General features: G+C 38.0%; 1 protein-coding gene across 4 annotated transcripts in view; it reads left to right on the forward strand.

The window, feature by feature from the left end:
• Positions 1-3,339: 3,339 nt before the first annotated feature.
• The window catches only part of CDH6 (cadherin 6), a 126,322-nt gene continuing 112,096 nt past the window's right edge, over positions 3,340-17,565 (forward strand). For 2 of the 4 annotated variants that reach the window (XM_024755780.1, XM_024755779.1), the window contains exon 1: positions 3,357-3,466. The gene's annotated coding sequence lies outside the window, so the exon portion shown is untranslated. Of the gene's footprint in view, positions 3,467-3,655; positions 3,718-17,565 lie in introns of those variants that run through there. The other 2 variants (XM_024755777.1, XM_024755778.1) reach the window with 2 other exon arrangements.

The raw sequence follows: 17,565 nt of genomic DNA on the forward strand, positions 1-17,565 counted from the left end.
TGTGTGCACACGTGCATACACACATAGGGCAGAGGTGGGAAATAAACACTCATTCCTCAGTGACATCTGTTCACATGTGCACATCGTGATGATTAAGTAATAAGCATTGTAACGTGTGTAATTCTTCTGGTAGCAACACATTTAAGGTAAATTTTAGATGGAAGATTTGGATGAAGCAAAACTATCCATGCCAAGATTCTTAATTAGGCACATGGTTTTAAAAGTGAACTTTTTTCTTCTAATCAGGAATAATTGTTCATGATCATGAAAATGTTTTTATCAGATAATCATTGCATAGAGATGCATATTATTGAAAAGTCAGAGAATTTGTAGTTATTTATTTATATGTATCCCCATTATAAGGATAATATGACCTCTTAATCATCTGAAGAGAGATTTAGAAATTGAAAAGTCCCTCATCAAAATTAATATCCCTAGTAATGGTCTATGGAGGAGTATTTTTTAAAAACTGAAACTTTGCAAGGTGTAAAAGGCGAGAAGTACAAGTAATTTTGACTGAAGCATATAAAATAATGAAGTAGTCTAAAAACTGATGAGATACTTCAGCTGTACCAAATTACTAAACAAAACAAGAGAATGTATGGAATGGGACACTTTTTGGAATGTATTCCCAGTTCACAAGGGCATTCCCTAGCTGCTGCCCCTCTTTGGGGTCCTGGGGCACGGGGGGCTGGGGGGCGGGTAGTCAACTGGTCCAGGAGAACACCCAACCAATCAGAGCTGCTTTGCAAGAAATTAGAAATGGAGCAGAAGGAGAAACTACTCTCTCCAACAAGTAAGCTCTGGAACTATCAGTGGTACTACTCTGAAGGTCTGACTGAATGACAGAGGAAGCAAGTGTGAAGGGAGACAAAACAGAAGCAGAAGCACAGTGAGGACAGGAAAGTAGTACCACAGGTGGAGTATTGGTGGCTTCTCAGTGTCTGCTTCCAAGTCTTTCCAGAAGCCCTGCAGAATTTCCACTCTTGCGTTTCGTGAGAAGACCCTACATGATGATGGCAAAGACCCTCTCATCTGTTTACCTCTAATTAACTTCTGTTACTTGGCAGCACGTTTTGGTGTGCCAGAGGATGAACTGGAAACAGTACTTATATGACACTGGATAATCATTTAACCTTAGTAACTCTTGTTTTTTTAATCTCTGAAATGAGAATGAAATAATTCTGGATATTTATATCACTTCTGTAATTGAAAAGTAATAATGATTGTAGTAAATATTGCTTGAAATCCTCAAAAATCACCCAAAAATCTTTTTTAGTATTAAAAAGTGCTATCCTTTATGTAATTTAATGTTGCCACTTGAATTGTTCCAAAGCAAGTTGATTGTTTATCCATTCTTAATAAAAAGTAGTTGTTTTAACCACCTTTGATATGTAGCTTAGAGGGGTTGGAAGAATAGTATATTGCAAACAATTAGAGATTTCCTTTGTGAGATACAAACTTGTTCAACAGGGGGAACATCAACTTCACTATTATCCCACTTTTACCATAAAAATCAGTTATTCTGCAAACCTTTCTGTAAAAAGCAGTCTCAAAATGTGGCTTATTTTTATAGGCATATATATATATACACATATACACACATATAGCCACAGTTTTACCAGTAATATTTCTGACCCTTCTGCTTACCAGTTTTTATTGCCTTGGACATGTTAACCTATGCAATCTCATCACCAATCTGCTTCTTTTGTCCTAATGGGGAAAAATCGGACCACTTGTTGAAAGAAGATTTCAATAAAATAGTCTGTGAAAGTACTTTGTAACCAGTAAACGACTATACAAACATAAGGAGCTAGTATTTCCAATTCAATGTATAAGAATTCATAATCTGAGTAATGGAAGCAGCTTTCTTCTCGCCTATCCTTCCTCCACAAGAGTCTGAATAGCTGTGTGAAGACAAAATGTTCAGCCTCTTTTTGTAAGTTGGTGGCAATTCTTCATTAAAGGAAGATCTTTTCAAGAAAGAAATTCAGTCTTTCCATCTTCCATGTGTGGAACATCTGTGCTAAAACCATTCCATGCACACATCTTTGAAGCAGTGACTGCCTAGAGGAAATACTTTGATTTTGGCTTTATTTAAATGCCTGAACTTCTATTGGAGAAACAAAAGATTTTCTAGTAAGAGCTCAGCTGGGAAGGAGACCAACCTCCAACCTGTTTAACCACTCAGAAGCCAAAGCAGCCTGGATTTTTTTTAGTGCACCATGCAGTGAAATCTCCCCACAACTTACAGCATACACTAACAGCTGGTTTGGGATGCTACTGACCCGGGGTGCAATCACTGTGGTAATTAGATTTAATTTTCCTAATCTAACAGTGCCTGGCTCCATCATGTCTGTATTTCTAATATAAAAAACCATTACTCTCACTTACTATTTGGACATGCTTAAGATTTTGCAGCTTAGTTCCCTAATATTATAAATTATTTTTTGGTCACTGTAAATATAGCTATGCAAACTGCTATGTGTACCAAACAGTTTAATTTGGAGATTATCCTACTTCAGGAACTTTCATCTTAAACTGTTAAGCAGACCTGAATATCATTATACACTCTTCTGCAAGTCTTTTGCGTTCTTGTATTAACTCATTCAGAAAGATGGAATCAGCCATAAGTCAGTGGTGAGCCTGAAGGGTTTGGGATTTGAATGTTTCTGCAAGCCCAGGGAAGCATGGCTTCATTTTCCAACATCCTGGGGTTACTCACTCCGAAAGAGTAACAGAGATCATAGGACTATGAGAAAAACCTGTCTTCCTGGAAGGAGAGAAGGAAAGACGCGTCTGATTCTATGCCTTCTTGCGACTGGAAAACGCCTGTTTATGTTGTAAAGAAAAGCCGTCAGTATTGTTATCTCCGGAGACCGGGTTTGTTTTATGTGTGTGCATGTTATGCGTGCTATAACACGAAGCTGACCAACTGATAGCGCGATGAGGTACTGGTGTCCCTGGGAATTGTAATTGTTCGGTCGGTTAAAAAAAAAAAGAAAAGAATATCCAACCGTTGCTGATAATAGCACAAGGTGCATTTTGATAGTATAAACGAGGGAACAGACGAAGTCATGCAAGTTCTGAGTATGTCTTAACCCTCCAAAAAATAAGAAAGGAAAAGAAAGGAAAGCCTGGGGCAGAGGGAGTGTTACAAGGAGCGAATTGCTCAGGACTTCAAACACAGGGAGTCATTCTGTCAAGGGGAGGGGGCGGGCGGGGGCAGGCACTGGGCCTCTCTAACAAAGTCCTCCTCTCTTTGCTCCCTCCCACTTCATTCACTTGCAAATCAGTGTGTGCCCACAAGAGCCAGCTCTCCGGAGCCTGTAACCTTCCCGTCCCGAGAGCTGCAGTTTCAGCCACGACAGCAAGAACCGCTGAGCGGGCGACCGCAGCGCCGGAGGAGGCAGGAGCAGCCTGGGCGGGTCACAGTGTCTCCCCGGGCGCAGGAAGGCGAGCAGAGGTGGGTTCGGTCTCAGTTGGCGATGGTGCATGCCTTTTCTTTTTTTAATTCTGTAGCGTTGATGGAAGCCAATCAGAAAGAGAGCCATCTCCGCTCGTTGGGTGCCGCACGCTGGAGTTGGGAGGGATGTTCAGCCTGCGAGCCCGGGTCGGGGCAGGCGCTCGGGTCCGGCTGCGCGGGCGGCGCTGCTGCCGCTGCCCAGAACGGACGCCGGTTCCCAGGGAGCTTCGGCGCCACTCCTCCGCCTTCTGGTAAGACCGCGGCGGGGCTTGGTGGGGGCATATGTGACGGGGCCGCCGGGAAGCACCCACTGTCTTTCTCTCCGCCGGCAGAGGCTGCCAAGGGAGCTCCGGCATTTGCAAAGTTGGCTGGTCAATTACCAAGGGCGCTGGTACGTGCAGGACCCGCGGAGCCGTTTGGGGCTTGATTTATTCCCACCTGCCCACATTACAAGGGTCTGTGCAGGGACTGCTTTGGCCGAGTTACATTTCTTGGTTTGTGGGCTAAAGCAGAAAATTAGGTAGCTTGAGAACTCCCGAATGCTCCCAATAAGGAAAACTTAGGCTAAAGAGATGATTTGTCTCAGAGAAGAAGCTTTTAAAAAACTATTAGCTTGCACGTTGGGGGCAACGCCTGCCGGCTCACATAGGACAGAAATGCTTTGGTTGCAAGGAAAGTCAAACGTTGGACTCTGAAAATGGAGCACACCGTCCAGGGAAAAGTCATACGGAAGACGGAGCTCGCTCGTGCTTTCCAAGGCTGGGCAGGCACAAATCTGGGGGATAACGCCTCCCCCGGACTGGCTGGAGAACAAACCAAGTGCGCCTGGTTTTAGGTGACCGATGCAGGAGAAGTGGAGCCCCCAATGCGTTAATTACGGAATTTAATAAGAGGGAACGTTGCTCTGGTGTGTATTGCAGAGCTGGGATTACTTCTGTAGTTATTCTTATGCCCAGAGTTATCGGGGATCTCGAGATGGGAGATGCTGGAAAGGTCAGCGTCGTACTGAGAAGTGTTGTCACTGCTGCAATAAAATCTGTATTTTATGGGAAGTTATATGCAGGTCCTTGTTAGTGCAAGGGGCTGTTCACCTGAGTGAACTACAGAGAACATCCAAGTACCAAGAAGTTTAATCATCTGGAATAGCCACACATTTCTCTCTCGCTCTCATTCTTTTTTTTTTTGTAAAAACATTTTAATTATGATATTCACACTATGGAGGTGTATCATCCTGTGTGTCTCAGCCAATATTCATTTTCACTTACTGAAGCACATAATGTAGGAAAGAAGAGGTTTTTTCCTGCAAAAAATGTTGCTGGAGTAGCTAATGTGTACATGTCTGACTGCTTTGGAGGGGTGCACATGCAAAATATGGGCTTTCGAAGTGGTTATAATCCAGGGGGTGCAAAATCCTCCCTGTGTGGGAAAAGGAACACAGGGATATACCTTGCTAATGTGCAACTCTTCTAAGAATGAAGAACAAATAAGCTTATACAAATGGTGACCAAGGATTGCTTATTACCTTTCTTTTCTTGCTGATGCCTGTCCCTGAAAAGGAAAACCTTTGGTATTTTACTTTAGGAGAAAAAAATCTTTTCCAGTTTGGCTTGAGCATCATCCTTTGTGTATCAGCACTTGCATGGCTCTGTGCTGGCTGTTTTTTTAGAGAGCCAGAAAACAAGTTGTGTGAAGAAAGGGGATATGATCAAGCAGGAGGAGGGCAAAGTTTATGCCAGAGGCCAGATTTTCAATGCAGAGCTCAGAAACTTAAAATAAATCTAACAATTTACTAGAAAATGCAATCACACAGGATTGTATCTCACCCCCTTTTGCTCTTTGCTGTGCTCAAATTAAAAAGGTATTGGGGGGAAATAAAAGGCGGATCTTTTTCTACCTGTTTTGATGGTTCATGGCATACTTTAGAAGCAGAGGAAGTAACCCATGTCTTCAGAAAAACATGAGAAGCAGAAATACATTTCTGAAGGAAAATAGCAATGGTTAGTTCTTCTGTACTTGTCTACAATTATCTTTTGCTACCATTATAAGTGACAGACTGGTGTCTCTATAGGGACTTTTAGTCCCTTTACTATCTGGCTTTTACATCAATTTATTGCAATTACATTTCTTAATGCTAACTCTGCAAAGATAATATATAGAAACATAATCATTTTCTACCAAGTTGCCTGCTATCAGAAAATGTGTATAATACCTCCTCCACCCACCACTTCCATCAGCTTTGCAAGTAAAAACTTAATCTGAGGCATTCTTCCTTTTTAAGCAAAAATCTATCTTGCAAAATATTGCTCTAAGATACTTGAAACAGCTAATATCTCTAGAAAGCACAACTACAGTACCAGGACATCAAATGACACTTCCTTTTTACAAATGTATCAGTAACTTGGAACAACAGGTTCTGAATATCTAACTAGAGCTAATTGAGTGATTGTGCCACATAAGGATTAAAAAAAGAGATAAAATATGACAGATAATCTGAATGAAACCATGTTTCTCCCCAAGGAAGTAAAATGTGCAGTCTCCCCTTCTGGCCCTTACTCGCTTTGCAGTCGTGAATGCCAATTTACAGAGGCTAAATCTTTTGAACTAAGTAAACTTTTTTTAGTTGGAAGGGACCTCTAGTGGGTCACACCATGCATTTCTCCCTGCAGTTCAGCTGCATCATGGATTTTGTTCTCCCTGCAGTTCAATTGCATCATGGATTTTGTTATTTAAAATAATACGCACATAACAGCTTCCCCTTCACTATCAATATAAGATATTCCTTATTTTTAACCTTGCCAAGACTGTACTTCTTTCACTCAAATTTACCCTATACTAATAATGGCTCCAAAAGCTCCACATGAAGAACCTCCACCATGGGGGTTCATGCAAATATATGAAGCAATATTTGCAGAAAAAAATTAATTAAACTTTCAGAGATCCATGAACATCCACAAGTTATACTGAACTAGAGGCTTCTATTTTAAAGAAGTCCACATTCAAATAAGCATATATTAAAAGCCCAAAAGATGCTTAGATGCATGTGTCACTCTTATTCCAGGAAGTGTTTTTTATTTCTCTCTTTGATGTATCACAACACATTTTAGGTAACCTAGTCCTTAAAAAAAACTCTGCCTGGAACTCATAGTAAGATAAGTTCTACAGTGGTGAATCAGCCTTTTCTGCTGACAGTCTGCAGGTTTCAACATCCAATTTAAAAATCTGTTCTAAAGTTTGAAATGTGTTCCAAATGAGATAACATCCGGCAGAAGCCAGTTGCTTCTGCTGCTCGCTTAGTCACAGCAGCCCATTCTTTGGGGTCGATGAGAATTAGGGTCTCGCTTATAAAAATAACGAGCAGTAACTCAGTCTGAATTGCATTTTTTAATAGTGTTTCAGCCTAGCTAGCGTCTACTGAGCTTACCTTATTTGCTTCACAAAAAGGTGAAAACGTAGATAATCAAACCTTCTCTGGTTTAAATTTTTTTCTGAATAATGATTCTAAATACAAAGACTCAAGAACATCATGCTAATAGTGAAATTGCTGAAAGAAGAAAATTAAAATTCACCTACACACAGAGCACCCAGTTGTGACGCTGTTTAGAGAAGAAATAAATGTAGGGTTTGGGTTGGTTTTTGTTTTCTCTTCATTCTTTTCTTTTTTTCTCTCCATTAGGACTTTTTGTTTTATTTTGAACACAGTTGAGAGTTTGAGAGAGTTTCCTAGATCTAAACAATATTTTTGTTTGAGCTTTCCTCTTATGAAGATTAAACCGGCCTACATTTTTAAAAGTTCCTATTCCTAAGGAATGCCCCCCTTTTCAAAGCAATCAGATGAGAAACCTCAAGTTCTCCCTAATTAAGGTATACAGCCAAAAGTAGATAGCCTTTATAACCCCATCACTCACAAAGTAGAGAGAGAAGGTAAGAGGGGAAAAGTGTAAATAATCCTTCAAAAAGGTGGTGCACCTTCATTAACTACAGATGTAAATGGAGTAAAGCTCTTTAAGCCAAAATGATTGGGTCAGAGGGGACCAGATACAGTCTATATTCTAGCTGTTCAAGACTGAACTATCCAGGAAATTTTTAACTCTTCCAACAAAGAAAACTAACTGAAGAATGAATGCTGTGAGCACACATGCAGTGGACGCCTATGCAGAGGGTTCTGTGTCCCCCATCCTCACAGATTTAGATTATTTTACCTTGTTTCATCTGTTTAATATCGTTACACTAAAACTGTTGGGTGCTCATTTCCTCTATTAATCAGATCACCTTGCTGAGATTTATAAGAGGAAGAGTTTAATTAAAGCCAGAATGTTACTATTAAATTTGATGTGCAGTATAAATGGGCAACATGGGTCCCAAGCTTTTCCTACCATATTCAGTGCTATCTTGTGGAAGAGAACAACTCAGGTAGAAGATGAGGAACATAAAGCTAGCCACACCACAGGGTATAATTTATCTTCATATTTCATCACTTGAAAAAGCACTGTGTTTTTCTCCTTCTATAATTCCCTAATTTGGTAGATCTGCCCAAAAGATGTTCAGGAGACCTAATAAATGATAGGAATGGAAAACAGCAAGAAAAAAAATTAAATTGAGGAGGTGTTCCAGTTGAGTAAAATGAAAGGAGATGAGGAGGTGAATTTTTACATAAAAGGAAAACATACGAATATAGAAATAGAATTAAAATTGCCATTTTTATACAGGGTGCATTTTCCACTTTACAGATACTGCTACTATTAAATACAACTTTATAAACATGATTACATCATTAACATGTTTATAAATACTATGCTTCTCTACCATGGAATGCAAATTTGAAAGTTATCCTTTAAAAAATCACCATCTAGGGCTTCCCTGGTGGCGCAGTGGTTGAGAGTCCGCCTGCCGATGCAGGGGACACGGGTTCGTGCCCCGGTCCGGGAAGATCCCACATGCCGCGGAGCGGCTAGGCCCGTCAGCCATGGCCACTGAGCCTGCGCGTCCAGACCCTGTGCTCCGCAACGGGAGAGGCCACGACAGTGAGAGGCCCGCGTACAGCAAAAAAAAAAAAAAAATCACCATCTAAAGGAAATTATCCTGCATGGATCATAAAATAGGCAGAGGAGTACATTTTTAAAAAGTGGTCTGAAATCCCAGCAGAATCAAAGAAGGGTTTTCTTAGTGCTTTGAAGAATATCGACTCCTTTCCTTCTATTATCTTTATTGTCCTGTGAGCTAAATAGATATACTGTGTGTCCTTCTGACACCTGCAACCCAAAGTATACAAAAGTGATAAAGACCAAATATAAGTCATTCATTTGGATTCTATATGTAGTACAGTGTGAAGAAAAGACTGAACTAGCAGGACAGCACACCCCTACCCCATACATGACTGATAACAAATATGGCAAATATATTTTAAAATGTATATGTGAATATATATTTTTTTTTCAGCCAAGATTTAAAAAATACCAGTAAGCTCAGAATTTTTATACATCCAAATAATGACAATGATAATTATAAAGTAAATGATAATAAACCTTTACTGAGCTTTTCTACATGTCACACACTGTTCTAAGTATTTTACATGCATTCTGTATGTTAATAATTATACAGTAAGTCAAAGGGAAAATGTTATACTTGTATCCTTTTAAGCCCTTTTTTGGTTTGAATTTCTAGGAAATTTGTTTGAGCCAAGCACTTAATGAATGTCCTGTTAACAAACACTTGTGGTATCTTAGAAGTAAAAGTGTGACTCTCTGAGAAATACAAAGCAGCAGAGAGCATGGGAATGATTTGATTATTCTGAGCAGAGCAAAGCAGATTTTTAAGGCTGAGGAAAATGTCTGTAGGTTATTCATTTTTTAAAAACCACTTGGAAGCATGGATTAGAGTTTATAATTGTAGTAAAAAGGATTGTGTGGGCCATTTTTATGAGCTTAATAATGGTACTTTTTATAAGAGAATAAATTATCTTCTCTTGCCTTCAGAGAGGGCCTCAAGTTGGGGGGGATACTTCAGGAAGGTAGCTAAACATGACAACTATTTATTTCATTGACAGGGGGCTTCGCAACCTCACTGCACCCCCTGAGGGCCTCAGTCCTTTCTTAGTGCATTGACAAACTCACTATATGCATAGCTCTGGGGACTGTAGGTAGAGTTGAATAAGACTGTATTTATTTCCTTCCTTTTTTGGTGGGTAAAAATAGTTATTTTCTTCTTTTATGACCACAGTTTTGTTATTTCATTCCCACCACAGTTCAGTGTTTGTTCTGAATCATGTCTTTACCAAGTAAAACTTTACAAGAAAAGGGAAAGGGCGGGGCGGGGGGAGCAGGAAGGAGAAAGGAAGAAAGACATCCTCTTAACAATACAATAATATTATATATGGTTGACAGTGATAAGCCATTTTCATTAAACTCTGTTCTTTCTATTACCACCATTCAAAAAGTCATGTAGTTAATCCAGCCTTCATGGACAGTTTGACAATTAGAAATATAATCAGAGAATGTGAGACACAGAAAGGAGCTTAGAGATGACTTTACCCAACGCCCCTCATTTACATTTGAGATACCTGATGACCAGAGAGATGAAGTGGATAAACTAAATTCATTTTGTTCTTTATCTCTTCTGTAACTTGCCTTCTAGTTTGGAGTACTATGACTTTTTATCATCTCCACTCAATTCTGGCATTAAAAATTGAAAGAGGAAATTTAAATCTATAATATTGTTATTTACAAATATGCTATGAAGGAGCAGGCATGGAAACTTGTGGAGAAAAGAAGGATTTAGACATCCTTAGGAATTTTATGTGTTCGTACCCTTTTGTAAAGCTCCTATTGCAAAGAAGAACTAAAATTTTCCTTCAAAATTTTGACCAATACTTGGGGCACATAGTAAAAATGTAGTTTTTTGTTTTATGTGTAATGGCTTGATGGTAATTTTGAGTGAACTTTATCTAAATCAGTAATTCCTCAGGCTATCCAAAGTCAAGTGTGCATCTTTGCCCAAAAAAGAAAAAGTTTATTGGTCAGTGATCAGATATGAAACACGATGACAACCTATGTATTATGTTTTTCATAACTCTCAATTTATTCAATTTAAGGACTCAGTGACCTTCCCACTTCTTTGGAGTTACAATGGCAGTTTTTTCATGAAAGTGTATGGATAAATTATATTGTTTTTTTCCCTTGACAAAATTAAAATCTGCAAGCAACCCAATGTCTACCCTCCCCCCCTTAAAAAAATAACTGTTAATGTTCCGTGACATCCAAAAGTCTGAGGACCACTGGGTTAGATAATGAATAACATAATGTTGTAAAATGACTGACTTAGTCTTTTACTTGTTTGGATGAATAAAAACTAAAGGGGAATTACAATGATAAGCCAAATAGGTGGCCCAAAATATAAAGTCGTTCAAACAAAAGTTATCTTTTGATCCCTTAATTAAGCTTTATAGAGATTAATAATAACATTTGGAATACTAATACAACCTTTGACTATATTAATAGGTCCTCCAAAATTGTGCTTTGCCAAGATCATGGCCAGAATGTGTCATCAGCAATGAATTCGCCTACTTGATTACATAGTGGATTATTCAGTAGAAAACAAGAACTTTTAAATTTATATCTAATTTTTTTAAAAACCCAGCTCAATTTAACTGTACACATTATTAAAGGGGTATCTTTTTTTCCTAAAAGTGAACTACATATAACTGTGAACAAACACAGATTTTCTAAGGTGTCAATTTGTATTTTAAGGTATGCATTGTTACATCAAAAAGCAACTGCCTTCTAGCTTATAGTACAGATTTCAGTCATGAAAATGAGCTTATCATATTTTGAGCTGCAAAGCTTAAACCGCCTTTGCAGGATTAAAAAAAGAGTTTTATTAATCTACTATCATCCATTTTATAAAATATTTGGCACTGCTCAATTTCACATTCAACTAAAATATTCTAATCTCTTCTTAGCAACAGGTTCCGATTTAACACTGATCAAAACCATGTGGTCAGACTAAGTAATCACCAATGTAAAATGATAAAATTCACCAAGACTGGTATATTACTGCTGATCCTAATTTGAATCAAGTAGAGCTACTATATCTTCCAGCAATTATTCGCTAGTAAATTACCTGTACAAAAGTATCTACTTGGGGTTTTGTCAGTGTTTCATAAAGAATTAAATTCTATGAGGAAGGCCTTGTGATAAAGATCCGTGCCACAGTTTTACTCTCTTTCTGACTCATATAGCTTTTTATCAAAAGAGATGTTTGGGGCAGGTCCTAATTAAGACAGCAGAATGAAGGGGTCATTTACTGGTAACTGTCGTCAAGAAGGGGTGGTCCCAAACCTCCAGATCCAGAAAGTACCAGCTCTGCAATAATTTTTGCATGCAAGGAACACGTATTTACCTGCAGGTAAACTGCCTTTGAAATAAGTGCAGGCATGCCAAATACAGGTCCCGTATTTTAAAATTTTGTGTCACGATACTTCCCTTTCTTCCTCAATGTGCTTTTAATTCTCAGATGCCACATTCCAAAATATCTTTACAAACAGCACCATGGTTTATGTTTTAACTTTCCCCCCTTGAATTTAAACGTGTGTGTACTTTGTGTTCTAAAAAAACAATGGAATTAAGTTTAAGAGATGACCCAATAGAGGGAAAGATAGTGCTAGATATCTAGTAATCGTGTGAATGACCACTTTTTCATCAAATAGAATGCTAAATAGGACAGTTACTTTACTTAAAATATGAAGTTGAAAGCTACATAAGAGTAAAATGCTCTCAAGCAACTGAGTTTAATGTGATGTAATGAAAGATTTTTATATAGTGGAGAGAGAGGGGAGAAATCATTGAAACCCTATGCTGGGTTAATTGTGCACCAAAGAACAAGAAGTTTGCTTTACACCCTGGATGTGCTGAACATTAATAGAGTATATGTCTGCCTCCCAATTTGTCACTAAATTAAAATAGATTTTTAAATTGCTTATTTTTTCTTCTTTCTCCATATGATAATCATGGCTGTTTAGAGAAACCAATCACGAAAACAAGAGCCAAACCTGCCCTGCTTTGTAATTAAGAAATAGGCAATAATATCCATGATGTTATCAAGAAAGACTTTAAAGCAACTGAAATTTGGGCTCAACAATCCAAAGAAGCATCCACAAGGCTCCGACTCCTCAGAAGATACTGCACTTGTCAAATACTTTCCAATTTAGTTTTCACCTGATTGACAAGTGCTCCTAAAAACAATGCCAAGACTTCAGGAAATTTTCTTGATTTCCTGTACAGCGAGAGTCCACATGATACAAATATAAGATGCCTTGTGGAATGAATAAATACAGGCTGGGAAGAAAGGAGAAAATGGTTTTAAAATATCACTTCTTCCATCTCAAGATCACAGTTTTACGATGAAGGCATTACTAGCAAATGTAAGCATATAGTGAAGGCTCAATAAATGCTTACTGTGAAATTCTTCTCATACAAGCTGCAAAAGATTCTCTTAAATAAATATTTCTCCAATTTATTTCCTTTTCAAGTTTATTCACACCAGTGAAAAAATATAAATTTTCTCTCCTATAGTTTTTAATAATTCTGACTCCTTTAAAAGGAGTCAGTTTGAAAGGAAACCCTATCAATGGTGTCCTGAGAGCTAGAGGGACTAGGCATGTAAACAGAGCTACTCAGCTTTCAGAATTGGCCACCAGACCTCTTCTTCCTCCAGACAGATTTTTATTAAACTTGGTATAAACAATGTTGCCTTGAGCCTGATTAACAATTTGTGCCTTCCTAAACAGATTAGCAGAAGTCTGCCATCTTGATTTTTTAATTCTTAATTTGTGTTTGGTAACAGGATGTTACCTCTGAGTTTATACTTTCAATTTATGTATTTTATTTTTCAGAATTCAAACCTAAACTAAACATTGTTCTTTCTGAATTTTTTTTCTTTTACAGTTTTAGTATCCATGTGTGCTACTGTATATTTTCTATGATAAAGCAGTTGCATTTTTTGCTAAGTGACTTTTTTTTTTTTTTTACCTCTCATTCAAATAATCCTAAATGTTCTTTTTAAAATATGTTGAATCTGTTACTTGAGAAAAAATAAGAAAGATTATTGGGAAAAATGAGCAGAATAATAATAAAAGATAACACTTGGCACTTACAATATTGCAGGCTGTATTCTAAATGGTTACATGAATTTAACAACAATGTTCTGAAGTAAATACTGTCAATCTTCCAATTTTAAAGACAAAACTGGGAGACAGAGCACTTAGGCAACTTGCCCAGTGTCATACAGGTAGTACTTGTCAGAGCTAAAATTAAATCCTGGCAGTCTTGATAGCCCATACCCTTAAATATTAAATTCTAGTGCCTCTTATGCTTAATATATATGTATGTATATATACCCAAATAGATGGTAGATAGACGGATAGATTCAAATGTTTGTATCTCAAATCCAAAAGTAATGTCAAAGGTGTAGAGATTTTTATATATATATATATATACACACACCCACACATATATATATATATATCCACATACATATATACTCCATATATATAACGTGTACATTTTTCTCAGGACTCAAAAAATGTAATTAACATCTTTCTCTTTCATGCCTCAATGAATTCATCAGTATATTCCCACAACAAGTTAGATCAATTAATTATAGCCCAAAGCAGCAGATATCAGCCTCACAAAAGCCTTTTAGCTTTAGGCCAGGCTTTTCACTTTAATTTGAGTCAGTCTTACAATCACTTACTGTTGATCCCAAGGGAAACCTGGCAAGAGTTTTTGGAAGGTTCAGACTCAGCATTCATTAATTTATTCATTCTCTAATATTTATTGAGACCCTCCTGTGCCCAGTGCTGGAGAGACACTGGGTGATAAGACAACATACACTAGCACCTTGAGGGAAATAGTTAGATTCTTTCCTCATATTCTATACAAGATAAATCCTATAAGAACTAAAGATTAAGAGTGCAAAATAGAACTGTAACTTTACTGACAATTAGGTGAATATATATTTATAATCTTGGGATAGTAATGGACTTCCTAAGCATGAAGCCAGAACTTGAAAACAAAGTGAAGGAAGACAGCAAAGGGAAGGAATCCTTGCTGTAGTAATAACAGGCCAATCAACAGTGCCAGCTTTGTATAAAATGAATAGGATATTCAGAGTTGATTATATTTGTCTTCTCCCCATACCTGCATCTTACATGAACATGGAAATTAGCCTTTAGTTTCAGTATATTATGATTTATAGGGTCTCTATTCATCTTAGGATTTGGTTTTTGACCTCCTGCCCCAGTTTAGAAAGAACCACCACATCCCTCTTCACTACCAAAAGCTTAGTACAGTTTTATTTTTAATAGCATGCCTCAGAATACTTTCATGTTGTTTCTTTCACTAATCCCTACAATTCTCCCAATGAGTTTGTGGAATATAAAGAGAAATACTTTTCAGCAAGAAATCATTTTACACAAGAAATTTAAGATTTAGGTGATGGCATTTCAATTTAATTCAATAACCATTTAATTAACACTTAAGTATAAGACATTGTGTTGGGTGCCATAGATAACACCATGACATCCAGTTGGTTACAATATGTATTTAATACAGGCATACCTTGGATATTGTAGGTTTGGTTCCAGACAACTGCAATAAAGCAAGCCACATGAATTTTCTGGTTTCCCAGTTCACATAAAAAGTATGCTTTCACTATACTGTATTCTATTAAGTGTGAGATAGTATATTATGTCGTTTAAAATATACATATCTTAATTTTAAAATACTTTATTGGGCTTCCCTGGTGGCGCAGTGGTTGAGAGTCCGCCTGCCGATGCAGGGGACACGGGTTCGTGCCCCGATCCGGGAAGATCCCACATGCCGCGGAACGCCTGGGCCCGTGAGCCATGGCTGCTGAGCCTGCGCGTCCGGAGCCTGTGCTCCGCAACGGGAGAGGCCACAACCGTGAGAGGCCCGCGTACCGCAAAAAAAAAAAAAAAAAAAAAAAACTTCATTGCTAAAAAATGCTAACCATCACCCAAGCCTTCAATAAGTCGTAATCTTTTTGCTGGCGAAGGGTTTGAAATATTGCGAGAAGTACCAAAATGTGACAAAGAGACACAAAGTGAGCAAATTCTGTTGGAAAAATGCACCAACAGACTTGCCCAATGCACGGTTGCCACAAACCTTCAATTTGCCAAAAACAGTAACTGGGAAGTATAATAAAGAGAGGTGCAATAAAAGGAAGTATGCCTGTATTAAATAATACTGCTAGAAACTGCCATTTTAGAAACTTATTCAATGAATAGGTAGATATTCTGTCAGGATTGAGTCTTTCAGTCATGAAATAGATTAAGGTCTACCATTGCTAAATCGAGACTTTAATGTGCTGACACCCAAGCTCAGTACCAATATTAATATTCAGCTGGTATACACTGGAACAGCTGTCCAGGCTGCTTAACTCCAGTGTCCCCACTCATCTTCACTGACCAAATGGCACTGGGTCTTCAAGGAAAAGGGCAAGAATCTGTTTGTCTAGGAAGCTTTCCCTGACTTCCCACTCACCTGTCCTGGACTCAGCTTAGATTTTTCACTGCATGATCTTATAATAGCCTTTACTTAGCCTCAGTGCAACTGTAAACATGTTGTTTCAAAAGTATCTACAAGATTGTTCAGGTCTCACCTATCACACTGTAAGCACCTAGAGAACAAGGCCTCTGGGTCTTACATTTATCACTAAGGCCTAGTACTGTTTTTGACAAATGATGTTTGTTGCAAGAAGAAATGGAAAGTATTCATTATAAAATTCTGGACTACCTTTATATGCTTTTACATTATTCATGTTGAATGCTAGTTTTTGTTTCTTGTAACCTGATTTCCTTTGAACATCTTGCAGGAATACACTTAGCAAGCAAGAAAGGTCAGTGCCAGCCTCCTAGACAGCCCAGAACAAAGGGGTATACCCAACAGAAGGGTGATGTCCCCAGGATGACCTTGGTGCCTGTGGCCAAATGTCTGAAATAGGGTTACAGACCACATCACTGATGGGTCTCCTAATACAATACTTCAGTTTTTTATTTGGGATGTTTTCTTATCTAAAAGTTGCAATTTCTTTGGTCACTCCACCCCAAGGCATAGAATTGTTTAGAGCTTTTATTAATTTCAGGTTGAAAACTAGAGCTGTGTATATTTTCTCTCTTTGGTGCGAAGGCTAGCAAGATAAACCTTGGTTATCTTTTGGTTTATTATCCACCCATAATAGTACATCAAATGGAATCTACAAAACAATCTTATGTACATGTTTTATGAGCAAAATCATTTTTCCCCTAAATTCCTACCCTGGACGTGTTTCTTGAGGTTCTATAGGAAGTCTAATACCAGATTCTACATACCTTGTTATAACCTTGAACACGACTGCACAAAATAGATTGAATTAAATTCAACTGATTATGTAGTCCTGTTTCATTCCTTAAGTGGCAGTCAGTGCATGGAATGGGATCTTCATGAATATTATTTGGCAATGAAATATGCAGTTCAGCCCAGCTCTCTGACATGCAAAATGTTTTGTTAGGTTTGAGATGAAGCGGGAGAGGTTTGGATGTTCTTTATACTTCCTCTATTTAGTGTGATATCCGTCAGCCTGAAGTCAAAGGTACATGGAGAATTTTAAACTTACCAATCAATAGAAGTTAGTTTGTTTTACGGAAGTGGATTTCCTAGAGCAGAATAGGTACCATGGTACATTCTTGACAATTTGTCTCTTATGTCTCACCACTATGGGAAATTGTAACTTCCAAGGAAAGGGAAAAGAACTATGGGTTCAGAAAAGTTAGGAAAGTGAGTCCCAACATTGCTTCTCTGCCTCTACACCATTCCTTTGGTTAACACTTTCAATCAGTAACATCTTGCATTAACACAAGTAACCTAAACATTGTAGGTGCAGCCTCTCCCACACTTCACATCCCCAACTTTAGAATGATAAGTAGAGAATTAAAGGATTTTCCGGAGTGATTAAGCTATTGGGGGTAAAGGGGAAGCCAATAAGTACGCCCACTAACAGAGGAAAGGCAATCAAAAGTAAGCTATAGTAATTCATGTTCAGCATCC

The sequence above is a fragment of the Neophocaena asiaeorientalis genome, unplaced genomic scaffold (assembly GCF_003031525.2).
Source record: "Neophocaena asiaeorientalis asiaeorientalis breed wild unplaced genomic scaffold, Neophocaena_asiaeorientalis_V1.1 scaffold93, whole genome shotgun sequence".
Classification (NCBI taxonomy): Eukaryota; Metazoa; Chordata; class Mammalia; order Artiodactyla; family Phocoenidae; genus Neophocaena; species Neophocaena asiaeorientalis.